This window comes from Thunnus thynnus, chromosome 13 (genome assembly GCF_963924715.1).
Source record: "Thunnus thynnus chromosome 13, fThuThy2.1, whole genome shotgun sequence".
Taxonomy (NCBI): Eukaryota; Metazoa; Chordata; class Actinopteri; order Scombriformes; family Scombridae; genus Thunnus; species Thunnus thynnus.
This window is the reverse complement of record NC_089529.1, coordinates 27,757,059-27,783,979: the sequence shown is the minus strand read 5'-3', so window position 1 is coordinate 27,783,979 and position 26,921 is coordinate 27,757,059.

Below are 26,921 nucleotides of genomic sequence, written 5' to 3'. Positions count from 1 at the left end.
GTAGCCAGGAGCCCGTCCCATAAGACAAGCCCCATTTTCACCTCACTTCACTTCACTTCCATTCATATAAGACCAAATCACAGCAGAAGTTATCTCAGGCTACTTTTCACATAGAACAAGTCTAGATTGTACTCTTTCATTTACAGGAAGAAACCTCAAGCAGAACTGAGCTCTAGGTGGGCGGCCATCTTCTGAGAGAGAAGAGGGAGAGGAAGAGGTGAGAGAGAGACACAGAGAAGCACAGCAACAACAATAACAATAACAATAATAATAGAAATATGACTAATAATAATAGCGGTAGCAGTGGGTAAAAATGACTAATAATAATAGAAACAGTGGTGTTATATTATGTCACCTACAACTTAAAGATTTTACTATATCCTTTGTGCATCAGCACATAACCTACCCAGACTGACCTATTACTTGTCAGGGTTCTACAGGCACGTGATCTTTTCATTTCCTTTAACAGCAACAAGATCAGCCTGTCCTGAATAGTCTTCTTCCAGCTACTCCAGTCTATCCTCTGGTAAGTTTTAGTGTCTCTCATCCTTTTCAACCAGGTTATTAACCAACATTGATTTATGTACCGACATTATTTCTATGCTGTTTCACCTACTTCTCCCTCTCTCTGTCATACCTTGTTGGGCTGAGTTTAATTCTGGAAATGAAAACCACGTTTCATTTAGTCTTTACAGCCTGGAATGAGTATGGTGCTAAATGTTATCTATGACTCAAAATATAGATCTTAATAGTCTAAATTGAATTGTAGATTTTATTTATTGATTGGGAAAGTGTGCAGTTTTAAACATTAAAGATGCACTGCATCGGAGTTAGCTCAAAGCTAATTTGCATCCGTAGTCCCCCACAATCAAAACATACAACAGCACAACAACAAACAATACAAAGCAAAAAAACACACAGAACACACCATACAAAATACAAAGCTACACACAACAGCACATCACATACACCCACAATGTCAATTAGAAATTAATAATGTAAACTTAAAATTAAAAGCAAGACTACCTGCGCTAATGAGAAGACCATAGATGGAGTTTAGACTGAGCTGATTGGTCTTTAGTAGATTTTTTAATTTGGCCTTGAATGTATTGATTGAACTATAGTTCTTCATATCATCAGGTAGGGCATTCCACTGAGTTGTGGCTTTCACAGTGAACCACAGTAACTTCAGTTACTGTCAAGTACAACAATTCAGTCCATCCAAACACTAGCTTTTCACTCATCAGTATGCAGTGGTGGAAAGTAACTAAGCACATTTTCTCAAGTACTGTCATTAAGTACAATTTTGGGGTATTTAGATAACTGTTTGGAAAAGGTAAAATTATCCAATATTTAACAAAAAGGGAAAGATATGAGAAAAGTCCAAAAGAAGAATATTTGTGATTCTTAGTGATTTCTTTCTTAGTGATCTATATCATCTGGCCCTAATTATCACTTTTTCTGCAATAATATTTGGACTGAACTGGACACATACAAACACACACAAATACATAGTTGACAAGAAAGGTTTTTTTTATTAAAGCATACTTTAAGATCATCTAACTCTTAACAGGTAAGTGCTGAACTAGAAATTAGTTTACATGTTAACTAGCTAGCATAATACTTACCTTGATAATCAAAAATGCATTGCTCAAAAAAAGAATTCGTATCCCTTGTCCATCTTTGACCTTTTCACATCTCCTTGAAATTTGTCAACAAGATCATCTGCAATTGTGATTTATGGCAGAGAAGGGAGAGACTAGGAGAAAACACACTGTTCAGCATCTATAGTAGCAGTAGTAGCAGTGACAAAAGATTGTAACACTGTGACCGGAAGTCACATTTCCCTACTTCCGGTTTCGCTTGTCATATTGTGAAATAGGCCTATTGTCACAAGGGGACAAAAGAGAGGGACATGCAACTTCTGCACAACAAAAAAGGACTGTAATAGTGATGTTTTTGCTTGTTTGTTTGAAACCAGTTTGCATTCAAAAGTGTTTGTTACCATTCAAAAGTGTTTGTTACATCCTTCACTTTCAATAAAATTCATAAAAATAATTATGGCTGTTTTGTTCTCATAATATAGTGATTGTGAATGTATTTTCTCTATAAATAGAGAATAGAGTAAAATAGACGATAAAGCAGCGTAATGCTTTGAGGCATGGCTAAGCTGTGATTGACAAGTCGCTACCACGGCGACAGCGTTGCTTATGTAATGTAACCATGGCGTATACGCGTAGCTGCTGCTATTCCACTGTGTGTTTACAGTTCACTTAAGTTTATTGTAACATTTTGGTCGCCCAAAAAAAGTCTTGTTCAGCATTTGAGTTCACCAATGAGTCGGATGATCAGTTTTTCTGGTGAGTACATTTTGTTTTAACGGTTTTAGGCCTGTTTTTCGCTAACAAAAATTAGCATTAGCATTATCACTGTTAACCATAGATTGTAAATGCACCGTGCTAACCAAGCTAGCAGCTAGTGCTATGGTCAGCTCCACCCTCTCGTCCAAATATGGTCACTTCTGGCTCCAAAAATCAAACATGGAGACGGTCAAATCGCTACACTCAAGGCCTCAAAATGGCAGTTCGCAAACCAATGGGTGACGTCACGGTGATTACGTCTATATTTTATACAGCCTATGGTTAGGACTAATGTCCCTCTGCATCCTCCTAAAGGGCCTATGAGGCATACACTTTCAACCCAGTATGGATGTGAACACCATCAAATAATGTGCTTGAGTACAGAAACTAAACAACAGAAAATGTTGTTTAGTTTTTGTTTTAAAATCTTTTTAATATTATATAATTAATTATAATTATAATTATAATTATAATTCTATAATTACATGAATGCCTGTGGACCATCAGATTGTAAATGTGACTTAGTTTTGAACAGGATGATTGATCTGTGCTCTTAACAACTTTGAAGTATTTAAAGCAGCTCTTCCCAGAGTCTGTCAAAATGATCAAAATGATTCCCATAGAGCTTAGAGTCTGCAGGGCTCACACGAGTAATTTCACTGATTAATCCTCCCTCTGTGATTGAAGGTGTGCTTATCAGTGAAAGGCTGGCTGAAGACTCTTGTCCCGCCAGCTGTTGCTCTACAGACTGGCAGTGTTTCACAGTATGAACACAGCTGGCTGTACTGATAAAAAAAAAGCACTTTCTTTTCACCTGTAAATTGCTCCATCTCAATCAAACAAACACATTACATCTGATAGTGCTACTTGCTTTCTCTCTGCAGGCTTATAAGAGCTTTAAGCCTTTTTTTTGTTTCTCTTAGCAAACACAGATATTCATCAGTGCTTGACATGAAACCTATGCTGACTGGACGGATTAGCAGATTTACATTTAAAAAAAAAAAAAACATTTTTCATCTATTTCTATGACTCAAACTGAGACCTAACTTGTTCACCACTATTCCAGGTATGAGAGTTGGTGTCATTATCAAAATCTAAAGAGGATTAAATAACATTTGTACCTTTGTGCACTGAATGCAACATTTTATATGATTAATGGATAAAGTCCGAGGTTTCCTGATATATGACATAAAGGACTCAGCAGGGGTTAAGAACGTCATGATGCAAAGAAATTTGGTATTTTGTTCAGAGTCTGTATATCAGGGTTATTCTTAAGGACACCTAACCATGTATCACCATTCTGGAAATGCAATACCTTCGTAAGGCATTTTGTCAACAAAATAAGTGAGTGTCAAGCATCTAACTCTACAATGAGAGAAAATAATCTCTTGTGGTTTAACCAAACATTCTCATCACAAGGCAAATTGGTTAATTGGTGTTTCTGAAACTTAGTTATATATTGTGGCCTTCTTCAAGAGATAGTTCAAGTGGCTGTAAATAAGCAGTGGATGATAAACCCTGTATCTATTCAATGCTGGTCTATGGTGTTTGGATGTGAATGTCCTTCTTGAATTTTCTCTGACCAGCAACTCCTGGTTGATGACTTCGACCTTGTCGAGGCTGTGACTGGATTTGGTGTGTTGTTCACAGACAGCTGATGTCGTCTATTTCTCGTATTCATTCAGTCTGTTGTCCAATGTCATTTCTATTTTAGTGATTTTGTGATTTCGTGTTCCATATGTGATGTGATACATCACTCCAGTTTTCCTCTCTGGGGGCATTACTTAAGAGAGACAGAAATGTTTAAAGCAGCTATAATCAATATTTTTATGATACCAATGTATAAAATGACAGTGTAACTTCAGAGGTGTTGCTTATAGTGATGAACCTATAGAGACTTTACCTGTCTGGCTGTAACTTTACTGTTTTGATTCACTCTTAGCACTCTCATAGTGTCGTTTTTGGCTACAGCAGGCTGCTGTTTTCAGAGAAAGAGCTCTAAAAACCACTGTACACTACCTGTTCGGCACCAAACGGCAAACAGACACAGGTAGCGATAGCTGGGTAACATCATGGAGCATTTAGCAGCCAGATATTTCCTTCAGGAATTGGTAGAGAGCAAAAACAGAGCTAAAAGAGAGTGAATATTGGACTTTGATTTCCCAGGTGGACAGAAACACGATTCCAAATGAATGATAATGTTTGATGTGGAAATAAGCAACTATTTGCTAACAAGTTAAACATATCAACTTAAAAGGTGATAATGCGGTATGTCTTGTTGTGTTCTGACAGCCTTTAACCCCCAGCTGCACCACAGTGGCTGCTCATTTGAATAAACTGGTTTTACTGGGGGCAGACTCCAGAACAAACCCAGACATGTCTTTTAGTTCTGGTTTTGTCTCTACCAACTCCTGAGGAAAATGACTGGTTCTTCAGCTGCTTGATGTTTCAGTGCAACCTCAGATGAGTTAATGGTAGTCTACCAGCCCAACACCAAACACCAAAACAAGCTGTTCATCAGTGGGTTTGGCATAATGAATGACCCTTTCACATTTAACTTGATTTAGTGTTATTATCTAAAATATCACTTATTTCAGGTCTGTGTCTTCAACACTGATTATATCAACAGCAGAGTTGACTTCTATGATCTTTTTAAAACTTGATCTCTAATGTATTAAGTTTTCTCAAAATGCAGTATGCAATCCATCATTAAAACAATGGGTCCTATAAAAATGAATTCATTCATTGTGCTGTAGGAATAAAGTTATTGTGGAAATCTGATTGCCTCATCAGAATTCTTGGTGAATACCCTTGCTGAAAAGAAGGGCCACATTAATCAAGCAGCAGAACCCCAATGAGATGTTCAAAAGCCCTCACCCCCTCCCCCTTCATCTCTCAATAGATAAAGTCCTCCTCCTCCTCCTCATTCAAGCTCCCTTTCAGCATGAATCTGTACAAGCCTGTTTTAAAGAGTGTGACGGTGTGAAAATGTGTTTACCCCAAATTTCAACTGAGCAGTTCAACATAACACAAAGAAGGTATTCAGCTATCATTTAATCATTTATCAAATGTGAGGTTTATAATTACGGTGGCATCAGAGCAGGCAGAGGGCTCACATTTTTTGCAGTTCCTTTCGTTCGCTCTTCCTGGGAGATCTCCAAATGCTCCCAGGCCTGCTAGGACATATAAACCATCCACTGTGGTTGGATCTATTTCTGGGTTTCCTCCCAGTCCGCCTGGCACTGTCCAAAAGTAGAGCTTTAATTCACAGCCTGAATCTAATTGGACCTTGTCCACCCTGGGTTGTAGTTAATTTCAAAATTCTACAGATCTTTTTTTTTTATTTTTTAACCTTTAAATCAGGGAAAGATGAACATGTGTTTGGTTGACATTGTTAACTGGGTTCACACAGATTTAGATGTTATAGGGATTTAGATTTAAGTTGAGTTAAATCAGAATTGTAGTTGGCTCATCCCCAATTTTTGGGACCATTGACATCTTAGAGGACCAGTGTGTAAGATTTAGTGGCATCTAGCGGTGAGGTTGCATATGGTTGGTTGCAAGTGTGTAGGAGAACCTACGGTGGATACTAAAGTCATCAAAAACATGAAATGCCCTTTCTAGAGTAAGTGTTTGGTTTGTCCGATGTGGGCTACTGTAGAAAAATGGCGGGGCAACATGGTGGGCTCCGTGGAAGAGGACCTGCCGTAAAGAAAACACAATGATTCTTATTTTCAGGTGATTATACACTAATTAAAACATACTTATTATTGCTATATCCCATTTCTGCCAAGTCCATTCCACTAGATGCCAGTAAATTCAACACACTGCACCTATAAGCACCAGTGGCACAGCCTTGGTAAGCACCCAATCCACCTCAGTTGGTCCATCTCACTGCAAAGGTATCTCAGCTCTGAGGTTGTTTTGGCTTGGTGGATCACTAAACGCCTCCCTCTGTCAAGCAATAAGCTTCTGTGGAGGAACCTCATTGTGGCTGGTTGAATCTTGAAATTAGATTTAACCTGAGTCTGATCTTTGCGGTATACCTCATAATTTTTAATTTTAATAATTTAATTTTTAGGAGACAGTGTTGATAAAAGACTGAAATTAGCAAAGTCCCTGGGTCTAAGAATCTGACCACGTATTCATTGTCACCTTTTGATACTTGAAAATTTTAGATACACATTTTGTCAATAGTCTACTGAAAAGTTATTGAAGTTTTGTTTTGTTCTTGTGAGAAGGTGAACAGTTAGTCGTGTTCTGTCTTTTGGCCACAACTTCTCACAGCTAATGCCATGGCAACAAGGTCAGCACAACATGGAGATCATCTTCATTCTGGTTCTATTATGCAGATATAGAGTCAACATTTGTTGAAAGCTTTTAGTGCTCAAACATTGTATTTGTCATTGAGAACACAAGGCTGACACACAACTCTAAGAACTGTGTGTTTTGGATCGTTGGATTTGTTTTCATCTCTTGGATTTATTGAGTGTGTCACAGCCCGGCTCCTAGGCTGCTACAAAAATGGGAGACCAGATAAATTTACAATTGTGGATAAGCATATTTATTTACAAACAATGAAGGAAAATGGAAGAAATGTGGAAGTCAATAATCAGTGGTGTAAGCGTGTGTGTGTGTGTGTGTGTGTGTGTGTGTCAAACAAAACAAAGCAAAGCAGCCATGCTGTGGTGGGAGAGGAAGAGCAAGAGCTTCATGGAAAAGTGGTGCTTTATATCAGAAACCACACCGGGCTCAGGTGTATGGTGCATGAAGCAGATGACGACCCTTCACCCTGCCCCAGATCCTGCAAAACAAAGAGAACCAGCAAAACGAACCCAAAGAACACAGGAACATCTAGTGTAGCAGAGGGGTCATCACAAGTGTGAAAGTGGACAGATCTGACTGGAATATTATCATGTGACGATAACTGCTTCAGTCCCAGTTTGTCATTTTTATCGCTCAGTGTCTTTTTGCTGTCTCACACACACACACACACACACACACCCCGTCACTCACTCACTGTCTGGCTCTGACTGTATAAATCTGTGAGTCCATCTGTCCATCTTCATGGAAAAGAGGGAAAATTGTTGGTCTCAAATTAGAAGTGATAATTTATAGTTCACCTTGCAAAGAATGAAATGTTACTGGCACTGGCACTGACGTGTAATCTACGATTTTTCATGCAATGCTGGCAAATTTTTCATAGCAAGTTCGCAAGCTAGCTTGTTCAACGGTGACTGTAAAAGCCAGCAGCATTTTAGACTTTATTGCCATTTGCACAGGCGCAGGGTACATTTACATTAGAATTTTTGTGCAGTTCACTCAGTCAGGTAAAAGAAAAAAGAAACAAATTGACAGTAAATTAAATTTAGATTAAATTAAAAGTAAAGATTAAAAAGACTAACACGGTCTGAGAGATATTCCATAATTTACAACAAATGATTAATAGCATCACTGTATCATGAGCAAGAACTTGGAATGCACTAATAAATAGAAATAATTATAATAATAATAAAGAACAGATATAAAAAATACAGGCACAACCTGACACTGAGGAGCGCTATCTTGATAAGCTAATGTTGGTTCATAATAAATAAAGGGGTACTCATCTGTAGGAAACAAACTGTGTGTGTGTTAGTATTGCCACTGCCTGAATGCCATTTGTATCTGGGCTATAACTTAGTTTATTATTGTTTTTTAAATGATCAGCGATACAATATGTTCATACAAGTTAACAGTGTCTTTTGTTAATAGGTGGAGAAATTAAGGAACTTCTGTCTTCTGTTGATCTTAAATGTATCGGTAAAATTTTCACTGACAGCATGATTCAACTTTTCTTTGGTCAGGCACTCAAAGCACTCGGTAAGAGTTTGGAAAGATTGTGGTCTTGGTTAAATATTGAAAAAGTCAACACTGAATTAAAACAGAAGACAATAGGTGTTTGACCAAAACCACAATCTTTGCCTAACCTTAACCAAAAAAAACCCATCATTCATTTGTTCAGATTTTCACACATGATCAACAACAACCTGTGTTAATTTTTTTACAAAGACATGAGAATTATGAGCCACAAACCTCTTGTGAATAGTTCAAGGTGGATGGATGGGTAAAAAAAACAAACAAACTTGTGGTTATAACACAAAACACTGCTGTCTGTTTCATGTTTCCTATCAACAGTGAACGTTGGTTTCCATGACCATGTCTTTCCCCAACCCCAACCAGGTTACTTTTCTGGCTAAACCTTAACTATAGTGGTGGCAGACCAGAAAATACCACACAGTACCACAGCCACAATCTACCACAGTTGCCATGTGCAGATGTCGTAGATGGTGAGAATTTAAGAAAATGTTGGAATTTGATGCGAAGAAAAAAAAAAAAAAAGAATGAATAATGAATATTAAAATGTTGTCATTGAACGTCATCTGGGATTTAGTAGATTCATTCAATAACAACATCTGTGTCTACAGATTTGTTTTTCACATACATAAAAGTTTGGCTTCTGGATGAAACCATATTCAGGTTCCTAAAGTCACAGAAAACAAACATAAGTTATGTAAACAAGCCTTTAACTGCATCAGAAGGTGTTGCTGAATTAGATAGTTGGTGCTTGATGTAACAAAAGACCTGTCAATCATTCTGAGAGTGAGGACACAGGCCCAGCTGCTGCATTTTTTTAAAAAAAAAAAATCTATCTGTCTATCACAAGATGTGTAAACAAATGTATGTGTGTAGTGTACAGTATGTGAGAGTTGCTCTTGTAGTAACTGGATGTAGACAGAATTCAGCAAACTCTCTTAAGCTCTACCTTAAAGAGCACAATATTCAGAGAAACTTGATGGCTCCCTAGCGCTTTCTCTCTTGTCTACCTCTACATCCCTGCTGAAAAACAATTATAGATATATAAAAATGCATATGTGGGGAAACTGCCAACTTCTCTCTCTTTTGGGCCTTTTTCTTTTCTCTGCTCAGTTACAGGATATATGTTTTAACAGTCTTTACTGGCAAAAGCAAAACTAAATACCGAAGCTTTTTTTGATGGCAACACTCCAGTTATTTTGGGTTTGACAGACATCAGAGTACCCGTACAGATTCAGACATCCGCTTCCTGATGTACTTACCCCACCACAGGCTCTCTATCTCATATTTCAGAGTGAGACTTTCATTTAATTGAAAACAGACATGAAAAAGCTGAAAACTAAAATCAGACAGATGGCGACGATGACTTCTGTCTCTCCATCTCAAGGTTGTGGGTTTAAACTGATAATTGCTATTTTTAACTGCCAGTGGCAAAAGACAAATTGTATTTTTCAACAAAGATTTTTGTTGTGGGAACAAGACTGGAGTTGAGACATGTATGGAAGGGTTGTATTTGATATTTCAGAGACACTGATAAACACACTTTCCTTTAAAAGATGAGAATAATCATAATCCACACTGTTTTAAAATGTCATCACTTTATATCTCATCTTTTTTTTTTATTTAAGGAATTGTTGCACTAAAACACACAAGTGGAACATCTGCCTTCACTTTGTTTGCAACTGAAGTTCATCCACACCGTTTCATCATAAGAGCTACAAGGTAAACCAGAGCCTGTTTCACCATATTTGCAACATGCAAGCTTCAACTTGCAACATGAGATCATGTCCTCTCGTGTTCATTTTAATATGTGTACCAAATATAAAAGAAACATCATACTTAAGACCCATGCATGAACATTCGAGGGGACTGTAAGACTCACAAATTTATCTGCAATTTGTGAGTGACAATCATTTGTGAAACGGGCCACCGAAACTATTTGCTATATAAAGCAAGCTATATTTGTAGTTGGTTACAGCAATAATATATATTCCAATACCAACAGTCATGAAAGAGATAGTTTGGGGCCGTTAGCGGATGGACTCTTTTCCTTGTGTGTAGTGTTTTCTTCCGTCTGTGTGAAGGGTATGCCTGAGTTTTGCCTTTTGTCTGCATGTGTAGTCTGTTCTCATTCCAGGTCTCCATGGTGATATCCGAATCGAAGATCTAAGGATAGAGGGTGTTTTTTGGTGTACAGATTGTAAAGCCCCTTGAGGCAAAATGTGTGATGTGTGATATTGGGCCATATAATGTATTGGCCCAAATATAAGACAATGTTTATCCAGAAAATTACATTTGAAAAAGTGGGGGTCATCTAATATTCAAGAATGAGATAATCATGTGTTTAAAAGATCAGAGATACTTTTTTAAATGAGAGTGCACTGGTGTAACACCAGCTTCACCAGCTTCCACAGAGAGTGTTGCATTATGGGCATTTTGTAGCCTTAATGTTGCTAGGCTAGCAGATGTTTTCAAGTCTATTTGTAGTGAGTATGTCAGAGTCAGTCAGCCTTAAAAGTGTTTTGTCAGCTCAGGTTAACTTACAGTAGTTTCTGAAGGCTTGTGTAACACGTTTTTCTGCTGTAGAGGAATTAAATTGATTACGAGGGTAAATGAGTCCGAAGCATCTTCCGATGTCTTTACTCCAGCAATGGACTGAAATGTATTTCAAGCAGCCAAGAATTACTGCTGCCACAGGTGTTGAGGTGCTCAAAAAGACAAACAAGTGTCTTTAAAAGTGCTAAGTCCCGGAGAAAATACTTTAAATGTTTCCAACAGCCTGGAACAAGTGTGTATGTGTGAGTGTGACTGAAAGACAAGCTCAAACCTGAAGAGGAGTCAAGGACTCTCTTCTGCTTGGATAAACGGCATCTCAGGGAAACTTTCCCAACAGGACAAGCATGAAAGTGTGTTGTATCTTCAAAAAGTCTTTTTCCAAAAACAGCTGTTGGAAAAGGGGTTTCTTCTTATATTTAGGGTCATCTTGATTGAAAAATTGACTTGACTTGACAAACGTATGGGTTTCATTTGCTCCCCATATCAAAATGTATGCTTCATAGTGTGCGTTTCTTTGTCTTTTCACCATGATGATTACATCCTCATTACAAATGCATGTTACAAGCCAAGCAAACTATCAGCTTTCTCAACCTGTCTGTGTTTTTCTCCACCTCCATTTTATGGTCCAAAATTCATGCATCATGCATCCCTCCAATCCACACCAATTCCGACGTCTCATTACAACATCACTCGGAGCCAGTGTGGACTGATACATTTGCAGAAATAAAAGTGTCTTTGTTCTCTGAGACAGATGAGTGACGGAAGTCTAAAACGCTGCAGAAAGGCTTCCAAAATGCTGGCGGTGTAGATTGCCATTAAGTCTGATATAATGACAGAGTCAGGAAGATAACAGGCTAATGGTCGCTGGTGTCTGAAGCCTGGAGAGACCTGCCACTTTAAGATGCAGGTCATACCATCCAATCAGTGTGTACAGATACATAGTATTCATCTCGTAGAGGTTAGAGGTTAAAAGGGCCAGTGGCCTTAATTGGTGGTAAACTACAGAGCAGTATGCTAGGGATTCTAATAAAACATGTTGGATTCAATCAGCTCAGCTGAACCACAGCTGAAGGACACCTTGTTTTGTCTTGAACATCTTCTATCAGGTTATCGATTGCCCTCCCTCCTCTGGCAGCATCCCGTGATGCTTATCAACCCTGCAGATTTAACCACACTGAAACAAGTGAAGCTCAGACCCCCAGAGGCACAAAACACGTTGCTGCTCTCTTTCTGTCAGAGCAGGGTGGAGAGAGGAGGCGGGTGAGCAGTTAAATAGTATTTTTTGTGTGTGAAAAGGAAATAAAAAGAATAAAGGTTGTCACTCCTGACAATGTTTACACTTTTCCCCTCAACTCTTTCTTTTTCTTCTGTTTTTATTTTTTATCACTTGCAGAGATTTGAAATTTGTTTTAATTGGATCAATTTGACATATGATTAAGACAGTGGGTCTTCATGCCTTGTGGTCAGGTATGTCTCCTTTTCAACAGAAATACTATCACAACTCTTGGAGTGGAAGAAAAAAAACAATTCTGTCTTAAAAAAAAAAATCCATTGAAATCCAAAAACCAGATTACCAGTTCTGTGATGAAATCTGCTTTTGTAACTTAATATATTATGAACACAAGATATTAATCTTTATTTAAGGACACAGATGACCTCCACAACTATAACCTAAAACTCATAGTTCAGTTTTAAAATATCAACACTAAGCTGTGAGAAATTTTGTGATGTGGGAGGGAGATACCAGGCATTTTAACAAAATCAGTGAATGCATCTTTTATTTTTCTATGATGGGGATAATACACTAAGTAGCAAAGCACAAAGAAGTGTAAGTGCAGAAAATTATGCACCGTATTATCACATAATGATGTAAATTTGACACCACCGAAAAGTAGTCATAATGTTTACTGCATGCATTAGACACTGAGTCTAACAAGTTTTTATTTTCAGAATGTATGGGAAATAGTAAAGTAAATAAACCACTTAGGGCGCATTATTGTATCTTTTTTATTGAAAAAAATCCATGACTTTATAAGTGTTCATTTTCATCGTTTAAAACTAATACAATTAAGATAAAATACAGTGAAAACAGTGGTATACCATGATGCTTTCACCCCTGAAGCTGTGATCTCAATCACACTGATATATGTTCCATCCAGGGAGAGGCATCTTGTTGTTGCTTGGCAACACACCACAGCTGTCAATCACTTTGTGCCTTCAGCTACACATAACTACCAACAGCAGCTCTTTCAGGCAGTTCAGTTCACAACTACAACAGATAAACAAATCAAAAAACATACCTGAAACCTCAGAGTGCCACACAAATGTTCCTGCATTAAGATATATGCTTTTTTATCTGTTAAGGTATTTTTTGTGAGAACAAAGAACAGGGCTTTGGATGGTCAGAAGCAAAAACCACTGTTCGTCAAAGAAAGTTCTTGTTTACCTTGTAAACAAAGTCTTCCTTTTTCCTGTTTCTACCTGCCAGTGTTACATTTCCAACCACGAGTTGAGATATAACTACAATTGTAACTACGATCGTCCTTTAACCTTAACCCCAACTTAACCTTAAAGGTTCTATATGTAGAATTGTGAAGCAATTTATATGTAGTAATGTTTTTTTTATTGCCAATGAATGAACGGGTAGTAATGTAACATAAAAAATGAGAAATTGTAAACAAGGTAACACAGGGACATCAAATTCAGGTCAAAATCAGTTTAGACCTTTTTTTGAGGGTGGGTTGCGGGTGGGGTGAAAATCAGTATTGTTTTAGTACGTGATCATCAATAATGCATACCTGCTTCATGCAAATCAGTTAGAGCATTTTTGTTGTTTTTCAAACTGGTAGCATCAGTGTATTCCAATTGAAACCTATTGGTTTCATGTTGGTGTGTATCAACATGCACATCAGTATTACATATCATCACTGGCTCTCTTTGACTATTGATTCATGCATATTGAGTGCAAAAACATTCTCATAAGTGATGTAAAGTGAATGTGAGTGAACTACGGAAGCATCTTCAAAGGCCCTGTGAGTGTCTCCAGAGGTTCTCCACCTGAGTTCACTCCAAATGAACCTGCCTATCTCCAACATCTTACATACTCAAACACATACACACAACGTATGTATATTAAGACCTTGTAGAATTTGTGATGAGGAATATAATTTAATATTCCAGTTATAGGATATGGTGGTAGTACCACAGGGAAATCCATCATCTACCACTGCAGCTTCAGGCTTTGGTTGATCAAATTAAATTTCTTCTGCACTGTCTGCTGCTTTGTAGTTTTCCACTACCTCCGGAAAAAAAAGGAAATTCCTAGAAAACATACTCTGAACAGAGTTTCACTCATGTCCTTTGAGATTACTACAAGGTACTCTATAAGAAAAGAAAAACTTCTTCAGAGTTTCTGTGTGCTGAACACGAATGGCAGACTAAAGTAAACAGATATGTTCTTTATGACAAGAATGTTTAATTTTCACAAGAATTGAAGGTGAAAATGTGTCTTGTTCTGCTGCAGCACAGTGATTGATGTATGCTGTGAAATAAATTTTAGGGAGCCATTTAATTTACAATCTTTAAATGTTTTCTTGTGGAAAACCACAACTTCGCCCACTAGCAGTAGTATAAGGATGACAATGTTGGTCTGTCAGTCTAACACTGTGGTCAGGAGCAAAATATCTCAAGAACTAGTCATATTTCCACTACATTCACTATTGATATTTGAGTGACAGATTCCACCTAGTGGTGTGCCCGAATACAAATACGTTATTTGGCGAAGCACATATAGTGAGGTTTTTTCTACGAATATTTGTTTCATTCAAATATTTTGAAAATTATTTGTTTTCGGGAAGAAAAAAAAAAACCATGTCAAATACCAGGGTGCAGGTCAGTTATACCACTATCTCAGTCTCTCTCCTCTGCTCCGCTGTTACGTCTATCAGCAGGTCTCAACGAGGGGAATCCATCCACCTGCTACATGACGCACATTTCTTAATTTGGACATCACTCCTGGAGTTGGGGGTGTTCCTGTTGCTGAGCCACTGACACATGTGAAGTGCTCCCAAGAGACTCTCCATGACCTGTTGTTTCCCTTCTCCTTTCCACAAAGTTAGATTGTAAAAAAATAAGCAATAAATGAAAAGTCAAAGCAATAACAGCCTTTGAAGTTCTTCCCTACATGTTACACAGTGCACTGTCTCTGTGTTATGGGTGTATTAATAGGTAGAGGTCTGTCTGCAATGAGGTGATGAGGAAAGTTTTATCTCAGTAGTCAGCGCAGTCGTTTATGATCTGGGAGACTCCAGTTCGAGACCTGGTGTGGGGACCTCCTTTGTAAGGTAGTTTATTCATGAACACTTATTGTAACACTTTAATTTTCAAAAAAAACCAAAAAAACAAAAACAGGATTTTTAAGACTCTTTCCACTTTTATTCAAATACAAATCATTTTGCTGCCTCAACAAATACAGATACAAATACAAATACTAGGCCCTCTGCACATCCCTAATAACGATGCAACTGTCACACCCTGCCTGGACTTTGTGGGTTTTTTAGGTCATATGGGTTTTCTTGAGTGGTGGGTTTGGACTGCCTTTTGTTGTTTAGCCTGGTGTGTTGTGTATGTTAGTTTGGGTTCATGATGGTTCTTGGACAGGTTGGTGTGGGTTGTATTTAGAGTATTGTGTTCTTTGGGTTTTGGTTTTGTTACTGTGTTTCCCTTGTGTGTTCATGTACTCCTCCTCACCTGCCCTGCTTCACCCTCGTTAGCCCAGCCCTGCTCTGTGTCTTCCCCACACCTGCCCTGTATCAGTCTCATCAGCCCTGCCCTGCTTCCTGTGTTTCCCACAGCCAATCACTCCCAGCCTGCCCTTGTGTCTCGTCACCTGTAACCCATTCCCTGATTAGTTTAGTCTGTATTTAAGGTCTGGTTTTGAGTTGAGTCTTTGTTGGATCATTTGTGTTATCTCGTCTGCTAGTTCTGTTCAGCTCTGTTTGCCTGTACTTGACCATCCATGATTAAAGGAGAATTTCGTCAAATCTGCATTCCGACCTCTACATTTGGGTCCACTCCTGCTTCCCCACCTGACAGCAACATAATAATAATAATAATAATAATAATAATAATAATCCCTCTCAAAAACAACAGTTTCCTCACACTTTCAGTGCCAGGGACCGTTGAGCCCCTGGCACTTTCATGCTAGGGCTCTAACTAACTTGCAATATCCATTGCCATTGACATGCCAACAAAAACTGTCAAAACCTATCACACCAATTCTTTTAATAGTTTTAAATTTATAACCGCATAGAAATGGGAATCATCACATCATCTGAACTGCAATGCTTTGACATTATCATTGTGTATCTGTGAGGATTTGCTGCTTCATATTGTTGTAAAATGAGTTTTGAAGTGTTGGTCAGTGTTGTTTGGTGAAAAATAATTTGTTGTGGCCCTCATTGTACGCTTCTTTGGATAGGATCATCATTCCCACACCTTTTGAAATAATTGTTGTGCATTCAGTGTAATATTTCCCTCCTAAACTGCTTTGTTTTCAGAGAAGCAATAAGCTGCAGTCCACGTCTTTCTTGATGCTTTCCAAACTGTGGATGAGTTGAGGTGACATTCCACCTGTAGGTCTCTGGTTTTAGTTAATTTCATTACATACTGGAAGCTACAGATATCTATTATGGAGATGTCAGACTGGGTGCAGTGTGGCAAACTGATGTATCATATCCCTGGGTACCAGAATTAAAGTCTCCAAACATGCTCCTCTGGCTAGCTCACAGAAGTGGCCTCATTATATCTGATGAGGGTCTCTGCAGGTCATAACCCTCCAGTGTCTTTACCTGTTGGACTGTGATTAAAGAAGAAGAAGAAAAAGTGAATAACACTTGCTGCAGAGCTGTGATTCAACAGAATGTACTGTAATTTGCAGGAAATATGTTTTGCATTTAAAGTAGAAGCTACATTTTGAATAAAAACTCCAGGCTAACTTGAAGTCAGTGTGTTATCACAAGTATGCAGCTTTTTCCTTTCAAACTAAGACAAGCAAGTTGCTTTCACTGATTAGCAGAACTTCTTCCAGAGCAAGAATCTAATTAGTAAAATGTTCTGAGTGTTTGACTGAATGAAAATGACAACCTGCATACTCTTGACCCTCTCCTGACATCATGCGTGCAGTCATTAAATAAACACAGATGTTTATTTTACCATCTGTTTCAGAACGCTCAGATGGAATGTAGAAGCTCCGAATTATCACTCAAGCTCTGCTGGAAGAAACGTATTTAGCTACATTGTGTATATAACACTGACTGGAAAATACTGAGTGAACAGATGGACAGAGGTGAAAGCTGCACAAGTGCTTCTAAAAATATTTTGGACGTGTTTTTTTTTTTTTTTTTTTTTTTTTCCCTGGTGCAACACTTGTAAAAAAGGGATATATGAATGGAGTATCACTTTGAGGCAGGAAAAAGGACCTCTAGCTGCAGCATCATGCTCCATGTTTATATATAAAAAAAAAATAGTTTAGTCATTCACAAAGGTTGGGAACCTTTTGCTTATGTGTTTCTGAGGTGGGGGGGTAAAATCTCACACACTAACTCTACCACTAACTACCAATTTAATATGCATCACACACTGTGTGTCAACTTAGTTGTAATTCTATCTTTATTGATGAATAGTCACATAATGGAGCAGTGTTTTGAAGAGCGGGTCCCTGTTTTGTATCTCATACAATACAATATCCATGTGATAAGCATTCCTGGTGACAATTTCACATTGTTCCACTAATCACCGACTCTTAGTGGTGAAAATATGCCAATATGTGGAGGGGTGAGGGTGAAATAATAGCTAAAAAATGCAACTTTGGAAGAAATTCTGTGTGATTGCTGAAAGCAGAAATTGATCATGTTGCATTGCTGGGAGCTGATTAGCATTTAAATTCTATCAAGAATAACTTTGCCTGCAGGTGGGATCAAAACTACGACCTCATGTTTGTAAGACAGCAGTACTATGCACTGAGCTAACATGTGACCGTATAAACAGGAAGCAAGATCAGATTTTCATATTAAGACTTTTAATTGCATAAAAGATAAGGGTTGTGATTCTGACATTCGTATAAGGGGAGAGCTGGAGTGACAACATGATGGTACACTTTGTTTATAGGAGCAGAGTTATGAGGAGCACTGCCATCAAACCCAGAACCTTGCAATCTAACAGGGAAAGCTGACAGGGCTTAACCACAGAGCCAGCAGGGGATCCCAGAAACATGGAGCACAAATTCACATTTTGTTGAGGATAAACTGATTTGGCGACAACAAAGCCTCTAACTCAGAGATTTGTACATTATTAGAGGCAGCAGGACTCGCTGAGTGTGAGGACGTACCATATGCGTACAAAGTGTTTGAAGGAAGAGAGAATCTGTAAGTTTAAGAAACAGGAGTGTAAGTCATTGCAGTCAATGAGAGAGCGACAGCTCTCTCCCTATCAATTAAGGTTTAGATCTCAAAAACTATAACTCCTGTGGGAAACAGAGTGAGGTGGCTTGTGGCAACATTTTAAGGTATGATATGTGCTTAAGGAGTTAAAACTACGGAATTGAGACGTGTTTAGATTTTATTTTTCTAGTCTAAAAAAATCTCTGCTCTGCACTGAGCCTGATCACGACACATTGATGAGTAGTAGTAGTAGTAGCAGTAGTAGTAGAACTTTATTTGTCCCCAGAGGGGCAATTGTGCAATTGGTTGGGTTGTGCAGCAGTAAAAACAGCAAAAATACAAGACCAAAAACACCCAAGGCAATTAAATACAACATAAAATAAAAAGTAAAAACATAGAGAACATAATATCTACTAAGTGTGGTTGGATTGTCAAGCTGATATAACCTTTGTCTATTGGAGGTTAGCAGTGAAATGGCTTAGGGTATGAAGGACTGTTTGTATCTGTTTATTTTGGCTAGGGGTTATTAGAAGCAGGAACCCAAAGGCAAGGTCTTAAACTCTAGGTGCAAGAGCTGGGTACTGGATGGATTCTGCTTTCTTTAACAGCTGTTTTGTTATACAAATCAGACAAACTTTTCTGTTGAGAGCCTGTGATACTGCTACAGACCTTGATCACCTTTGTTAATGCATTTTCTGTTCTAGATTGAGAGAAGTATACCAACTGATAAAAGAAAAAGTAAAAATCAACTCAAAAGATCTGTAAAAGAAGTGTCAACATTGAACTTAGCCAGCTTCCTTGGACAGAAAAGGCGCTGCTGGTTCAAATGGATCATTCCTCCCATAGACTGCTGCTTTCAGAAATCACACAATAATAAAGAGTGAAGTGGATTTAAGTGCAAATGCTCTCAGTGTGTTGCCTCAAAGGCAACGAGTGCCTGCAACTGCCCCAGCCATGGAAATGCTGGCATTTCCAATTGAGGGCAAATGAATCCTCAGAAAGGCCAACTTCCAGGAAGCTGGTATTATGTCTGTAAAAATAGCATTAGGTACTGGCATTGAGATTGGACATATTACATACCAAAAACTTTTATAAAACTTAATGGGAAACCCATCAGGGCCAATTGAACTTGGACTGATTTTTCTTCTGAGGCAGAAGGCAGAGAAATATTATTTAATAAGATGAGATATCAGATTCTGTCCCACTGAGAAGTATAAAGTATTATTACATTCTTTAAAAGTATCATTAATAATACATGGATCATGAGTAATGGTACCTTGAAATGTCATTGCATTGTTTCTTTAAGTGGCTAGTAAATGGCTTGGTTTATTTCCAAATTTGTAATATTTCTATTGTTTAGATAAAAGTACTAGTTTTTGTATATGTCAAGTTTGATCCATACTAAGTTTTGTTCTAGTCAGCAATTTCAAATTTCTTTTGGCAGGTGCTTGTCTATGTTGTTGCTCTAATCATGTCACTTCTTCTTCTAGACTTTTCCTCTTACTATCCAAGTTATTTATTTATTTTTAATTTTAATCTATTTTATGGGAGATTAAAATATAAATCTTTTCTAATCCTGTTCTGGATTTATTATATTTTTTAAAAATGATCAAAAAAAAAAAACTTTAGTAATGAAAAAGAACCGATAAGAGTATTTATAAAGAACAAGATCGATAAAAATATTGATAGGCTAAAGATAAAATTCCAACCATACCCATCTCTACAGCCGGTTAGTGGCTTCATCCTGACTACAAGTGTCATAAAATATAGATATACATATTTTTAAAATATTGTAATAATAGTCCAAAATGATGTGAAAATGCATAGTTTTTAGTCAAATTCCTTTTTTTTTCTGTCCTTGCTGTGTTACTGATTCAACTATTATTCTGCTTGTAGCTTAATACGATGATTTCAGTCACTTTAATTTTGTGTGCTGTGATTGGGAGATGAAATGGGAGCACCTTTGTGATGCGCTTTGAAAATTTGGCTGTGCAGAAACTTAATTGTGTGCACTTATTTAAAAAGTAGCCTAGATATGTGGGAGATAAATAACATTCATGCAGAATTATTTCTCGATCCAGATTCATTTGTGTTTGGGTTCAGATCCGGACCAGAGTCTGCCTAATGAGTACCCCTGGTCTATGAGATGACCTGGGTCCGCTGGAAAGTATATTCAAATAAGCTAAAACTGTTTCCAAACAACTTGTGCCAGTGCATGCAGATATGGTATGTTTTTTTGTATGTATTATTTGTTTGTGTTTGTTAGATAAAGGCAGTTTTGAATTGCAGATGAAACCTGAAGGGTCTTAGGTGACTACTAGTTAAAAACAGGAAGAGAGAGGGAGAGAGGTCTTCAGAAAGACTGTGATTTGCAGTCTCAACCAGCAGATTGGTCGCACTACTTTGTCAGCTCTCACACTAACAAGGACATAAACCATGCAGCTTTCATAAATATTCTCAAAATCATCTTCACAAGTGTTTTATGAGAAAGGAAATGTATTCTGAAAATACCTCAAGCACTTAATGGATTCTCATCTCAGTTGCCATGGGTGACCCATAAAAATAAACAACAGATGAAAAAGCTTGTGCATATTCTCTCTACTCAACATCAATGTGTTTTGGTGAAGAACACTGAATGTAAGTATAACTGGTAACAAGAACATTTCTGTTTCAATGTCAGACTGCTTGTTACTAAAGGAGTTAACTATTCATTATGTCTGGCTTCATGATATGAGTTTCTTTTGGGACCCCTTGCCTCGCTATCATGACATTATAATCTGTTACATCTATACTATTTGATGCATGAATTTATTGCAATTAAAGCCTAAATGATACTTATTCCCTTCATCTGCACCAGCCAGTGTCTTTTTTCACTAAATGGATTAGGCAGCTATTGAGTGCTTCCCAGGTTTCTGGGCTGTATGAAAAGTTAAACACTGTACTGAAATCTGGAGTTAGAAGGACATGTTCTTCCCATCCGCAGGTAAAGTGAGTCAGTAATATTGCAGAAAGCAGATGTGCTTTTGTCTTGAGATGACCAAATGAAATTGCTAAGCCACATTCACTTATGGTAATTTCACAGTCTGGGGATTTTTGGGGAGTTTGTTCTACTAGCTCAGGGCGTGTTGGACGTGTTCAAGATCCACTGGCCAGCTGCTGCCAGCTATACATTTCTTTTAACCTTCATCTTCCCAGGAAGGGTATTAGAAGGGTATTATATGTGTTTTTTTTTTTGGGGGGGGGGGTTTCACCCTGCTCCACATTGGTATACTAACACCTGGGACCTGCTTAAATAAGCCAGAGTCTCCTTCTGTTAAGCACTGAGCATTCCCATCAGCGCAAGTGGGAGTTCATGACCCAAGTCTGCAGGGATCAACAGCAGGTGGTGTTTCTGAAATAATCTTATGAGATGATCTCATAAGCCTGACAATAATAATTATCATACACTGTAGCAGATATAAGTCATAGAAGGTATGGTTATTACAAAATAAAAATAGAAGAGTAAATTCATTTTTTTGCTACTCTTAAAGATGCATTCATTGTTTTGTTTTTTGTTTTTTTTAACAGAAGAAGCAGAAATCAACAAAACGACGTCACCTTATAAAGTTTTCACGGTGAACTGTTTCCTATTTACACAATCAGCAGAGACTGAGCATGTTTGTGGCCACGTGACCAATGGGATTTCAACAGCAACTCCTATGCAAAATCAAGCTTTTGAGCTGTTAGATGTTCTAAGTGTTTGTCTGTCTGCCGTTTAGTGCTGGGCAGGTGGCGTACAGTGAGTTTGTGGCCTGGAAAAAATCAAAACATTGATCTGACAGAGGCTGACATGCTCTGGTGAAAACTCCCTGTGGATTTGTCACTACGATTATGCACAATCTTCTGACCCATTGTTAATATGAAAATACACAGTAAGCTGAATCAAAGTGGAAAATAATTTAGCATCTTTTTTTTTTATCAGTTTTGTTGATTTGTTGATTTTTTTTTTTTTTTTTTTTAATTGGATTTTTCTGGCAGAGTACTGTGCAGATTGTTCAGAGCCTGAGAGCATACTACACTGTAAGCAGCATGAATCACTGATCAATAAATAGATACTGCATTATCTGGTTAACTCCCAACACACACTGGGGTGTAACTGAGGTGGCCAATTGGAGAAGGCTAATCCCTCGAGTATTCCTCTGAACAGGAGTTCAACCACACAAATCCATTTAACAGTCTGACTTCGTTGCACAATGTCCATCTTTTTGATAATTGACACACACGTAAGAGCCATGTGCCGAGTTGTCCCTGAACACAACAATGAATCCTGTACGTTTTAAGACATTGAAAATGACTCCAGATTTTTTATGCTCTTTAATTAATTTTTTAATTGGTCTTCAACCCCTTCATAACTGACTTTGAAAAGTGTCTTTGGAATAATTATTTTTCGCCATTCATGTAATCATAAATAAATTAACTTTAAAGGTGCAAGAATCAGAAATTCCTTCTAATTAACATTCTCAATATCATTTTCATTGACATTTGGATTTGCATTCAACATCCTGTTGCTTGCACTCGCTCACGTACACACAGTCCATCCATACTCCCTTAGCCATCTGAAACCACAGTATCATATTGTTTCACATGCTTTGCAGTAATGTTAGCTTACCTGTCCAATAGGAGGAAAGCCGGGGTCGAACATTAGTGGACTCCATTTCTAAGCTAACGTTAGCTAGTGTTGCACCCTGTTGGCACTGTAGGGGAACAGGAGAGAGGCAAGGCACTCTGGAGCACATAAATGTCACACCCTTTGGATTTTTCCAGCAAAACAGTACCAAGTCCTTTACATAGAAATCAGTGCAGAGGCTGTTATAAACAACCGAGAAAGTCAGGGAAGGTTTCATTTTATTATGTCTTCACATTCTTATTAACATAATTTTTGTTAATTTTTGAATGTTTTAAACTAAAATTCTTACATAATTCTTATGTATTCCACCTTCAAATCTCAACTCACTTTATCACACATATTTCACAGGGTGATGGTGTGTGTGTGTGTGTGTGTGTGTGTGTGTGTGAAGGGTTGTATGTGATGGCTGGTCCTGGTGGTGGCGCTGTTTTGAGTGGGAACTCTCTGGGCTTTCATGGGGTTTCAAGACATTGCGGTTCAGCATGTTGTAATTGGTGCACTGGGCACTGTAGGGGTGTTTTTCATCTCCTGACAGCTAATAAACAGGTGCCGGGCAGGTGTAGGCTATGATGTGAATGTGCACTTTGCCCCTCCTTCAGTTAAGTCCCATTTTCATATATGCTTTTGAATTGTTGAGTGTGACGGGGGCGGTACAGGTCCATACTGTAACTCCAAAGGTATACTGAATAGGAAAGAGTCCTTCCTGTGTGTTATTTCCTTCTGCTTTTTGTTTGATGCATTTGGTTTATTTGCATGGATATTTGGTTTGTTTTGGTTGCAGTGGGGGACTGAGACAGATAAGTCTATTGATTTATTTCCTATTTCTGTGATAAACTGGGGTTGTGGTAATACTATTGGTGCAAGTACTGTTACTCAAAACAACTTAGTATTGCTAAATATCAAAACTTTGACTTCATTTACACCTGGTGTTAACGTTTGACCTTGTATCTGGATCTCTTTTCTGGATAAAGAAAATTATGATTGATGCAGGTGTAAATGCAAGCAGAATAAAGTCTGGATGTGAGTGAAATGGGCAGACCATATTTGGAGGTGGTAAAACAGCAATTAAAAGTTACAGCATTCGTGTAACATTAACAACCCGATAAAGGACACTAAGGTTTAAGTGTTTCATCTTCTCGCTACTGTAATAGGAGTTCCTTTTAAGAATAGTCTTGATTATTTTAAAAAAAAAAAAAGTCTAACACATTTAGGACATTACGGATTGACTCTTAAAAATCTGTGTGCTGCAAGATAACGTGCTGACTGTCCTTGTTGAACTTATGAACTTATGTTTATTACAGGTGCTCCATGATCTTAAACATGAGCCACCAAGTTCAAGGTCATTTATACTCTCTGGTGTCTCACTAGCTTCCCCATAAAGCCTGTTTAACCATTTTCAATGTCTCTACATATTCTAAATTTAAAAGTGTAAAGAGAAAAACTTTTTTTTTTCAGAGAGGATGTGCCAGGAGGAAACATTCCAATTTTACCTGCATGTTGCTAAAGGGATTATACATCATGGATTCCCAGATGGTTCTCTTGTCCATTGAGATGCACTCTGCCTAAAAATGTGAAAAGCTCCATATTACATAGAGCTAAAGAGAGAAAAAGCAACATAAAAATGTTCTCTGCATTTTGAATATTCCACTTTGTATCTGTCCTACACACCTCATGTTACGCATGAGGTGTGGTGAGGAGCTGTATAGGAATTTTAAAAGGCCTCCTCATCTAGTATGAAGGTTAATGCGTCCATGACTACTGGTTCAATCCATGTTAAAAATGCATACAGTGTAATGACACTCCTGTAAAGCACTCGGGATACTGAACCCCCACCAAACAGTGTTTGTGATGGATTTTGTGGGTTTGGTAAGGCGGCATGATTCTTCCAGCTCACACCTCATGTCCCATGTCCTTATGTTGTTTTTGTCTGAATGAAATCCCCCTGTGGATAATGAACATCTGTTTGCATGGATAAGATATGACTGAGGTGCAACAGTCAGCATCGCTTAAAGAATCATTAAAAATTCAACTCATTCGAAAAGACAGCTAGGAGGACGGCAGCAGCCCACGTGCCCACCAACGAGCCCTGCGAGACGCTGCAGTAAACCTGCACTCTCTGAGATAGGAAATGATGACTACACGAATGACTGCTGATTTGGGATTTTAATTTTTCTGTTTTTGTGTGGAAGCCTCTACGGAAACCTGAGAGGAAAAACACACATAAACACATGCACACCATGTTGATTCATCTAGAAAGCATTAAGCAATTACTAGTGTATTATTATTATTATTATTATAATTACTATTATTGATCGAGATCCAAACCAATTTGTTGTTTTGCCTCATTCTCTTGCTGGTATTTTCATATTTTCGTAAACCCTGTGTGGTGTTCTGGCTGCACACAATGTATTTCTTAGTTTTCTTCTGTCTCTACAACTTTTTTTAAAAGAAACTTAATAAACTATCTTTGTGTAACTATTATAAATTGAACCACTATAATGTATTAACATAAACTCTGACTTAACTACAAGGAATGTCAGAAAATAGAAATATGTGTTATGTTGGTCCCTAAATCTCCATTCATATCGCCCGGGGGGGTGCATTGCATATAGGCGAGCATTTGGGAACAATTCTTAACACATAAGAAGATGGTGCACTAATATTATATAACATTAATATTATACACTCACCGAGCACTTTGCTAGGAACACCTGCATTTTGCCACCTTCATGTATAGTAGCAGTCAAAAGTTTGGACACACTTTCTCATTGAAGTAAATGGGAAGGTGTGTCCAAACATTTGACTGGTACTGTATGTTAGCACTTACCACCATCACCCACTACGACCTCAGTAATAAACAGAGTAGAATTATCATCTTTCTGACAATGTCAACAAAGACTGAAAACGCATGAGCTACGTAAAAGTAGAATTCATGGCAGAGCTGTTGTATGAGTTCCTAATAAAGTGCTTATTGAGTGTATAAATAGTATATTTATGCTTCATGTGTTTGCTAAGTCACCAAAATTTTTATTACAGCTATTTTAAATGGGAATTTAAATGCTGGGAGATCAGACAATAAGTGGGAAAGAGGATCACAATCCTAGGAGCCAAGTTCGATGCAACAAGTCATCATACAGTACCTCAACAATTAACTAGATTGGCTGTCTGTGGCTTCCAAAACAACCCATATTACTGTTCCTAACATGAGTGTTCTCCCATCTCTGTGGTTAGGGTCTAAGGTTTAGAGAAAGATTAATGTCATGGTTAAAAGAAACCATGTTGGTAAAGTGCAGTTGCAGTCTTTGTGGGTGTACAACATCAAGCTAGTTGCTCCTTTTGATACTTGTATATTCTTTCAATCAACAACCAATGATGTGATTTTTCTAGTTAGGGCACAGAAACAGATCGAGGTCCTGTGAGATGATTTTTTTTTTTACTGACAATTAACAAAAAATTAATCACTTCCTGAAATAAGTCTGGATATTAAATGTCTTCTGATGTGTGTCCAACACAAAGAGAGAAATATACAGGCAGGCAGATATACAGACAGACTGAGGTAGGGGAGAAGGCTCCAGCCGGGAAAAAGATCTGATTAGGGTTGAATGCACCTGCAAGCTTTTTCTCTCTGAGGGCCGCTAAAGGACATTACATGAAAAAAGCTTCCTCATTAGTGAGGTATAACAAAGAATAAAGACCTAATGAAGATGTAAAGTTAACAAAAACAGCCATTTACATTAAATTAACAAGAAGCATAAATATACAAAATGAGCAAAATGCAATTAGCCAAATATACTGTATATGCTAATTGTACAAATGTAGGATGCTGCAAATCATTTGGCAAAGTCCAGCAGCAGCATCTGTTGTTGCCAACAGTAAATATGCAAACTAGCAAAAACACATTTTAACTCTCATCATAATTGTTTTACCTCTGAAATGATGCATTTTGCCAGAAATGTAAAGGTTTTTTCTCTTCACATTTGTTGGAAGTCACATCTGATGAGTTAAAACAGCAGAGGTTTGCATAAATATCTGTGTTTATTACTA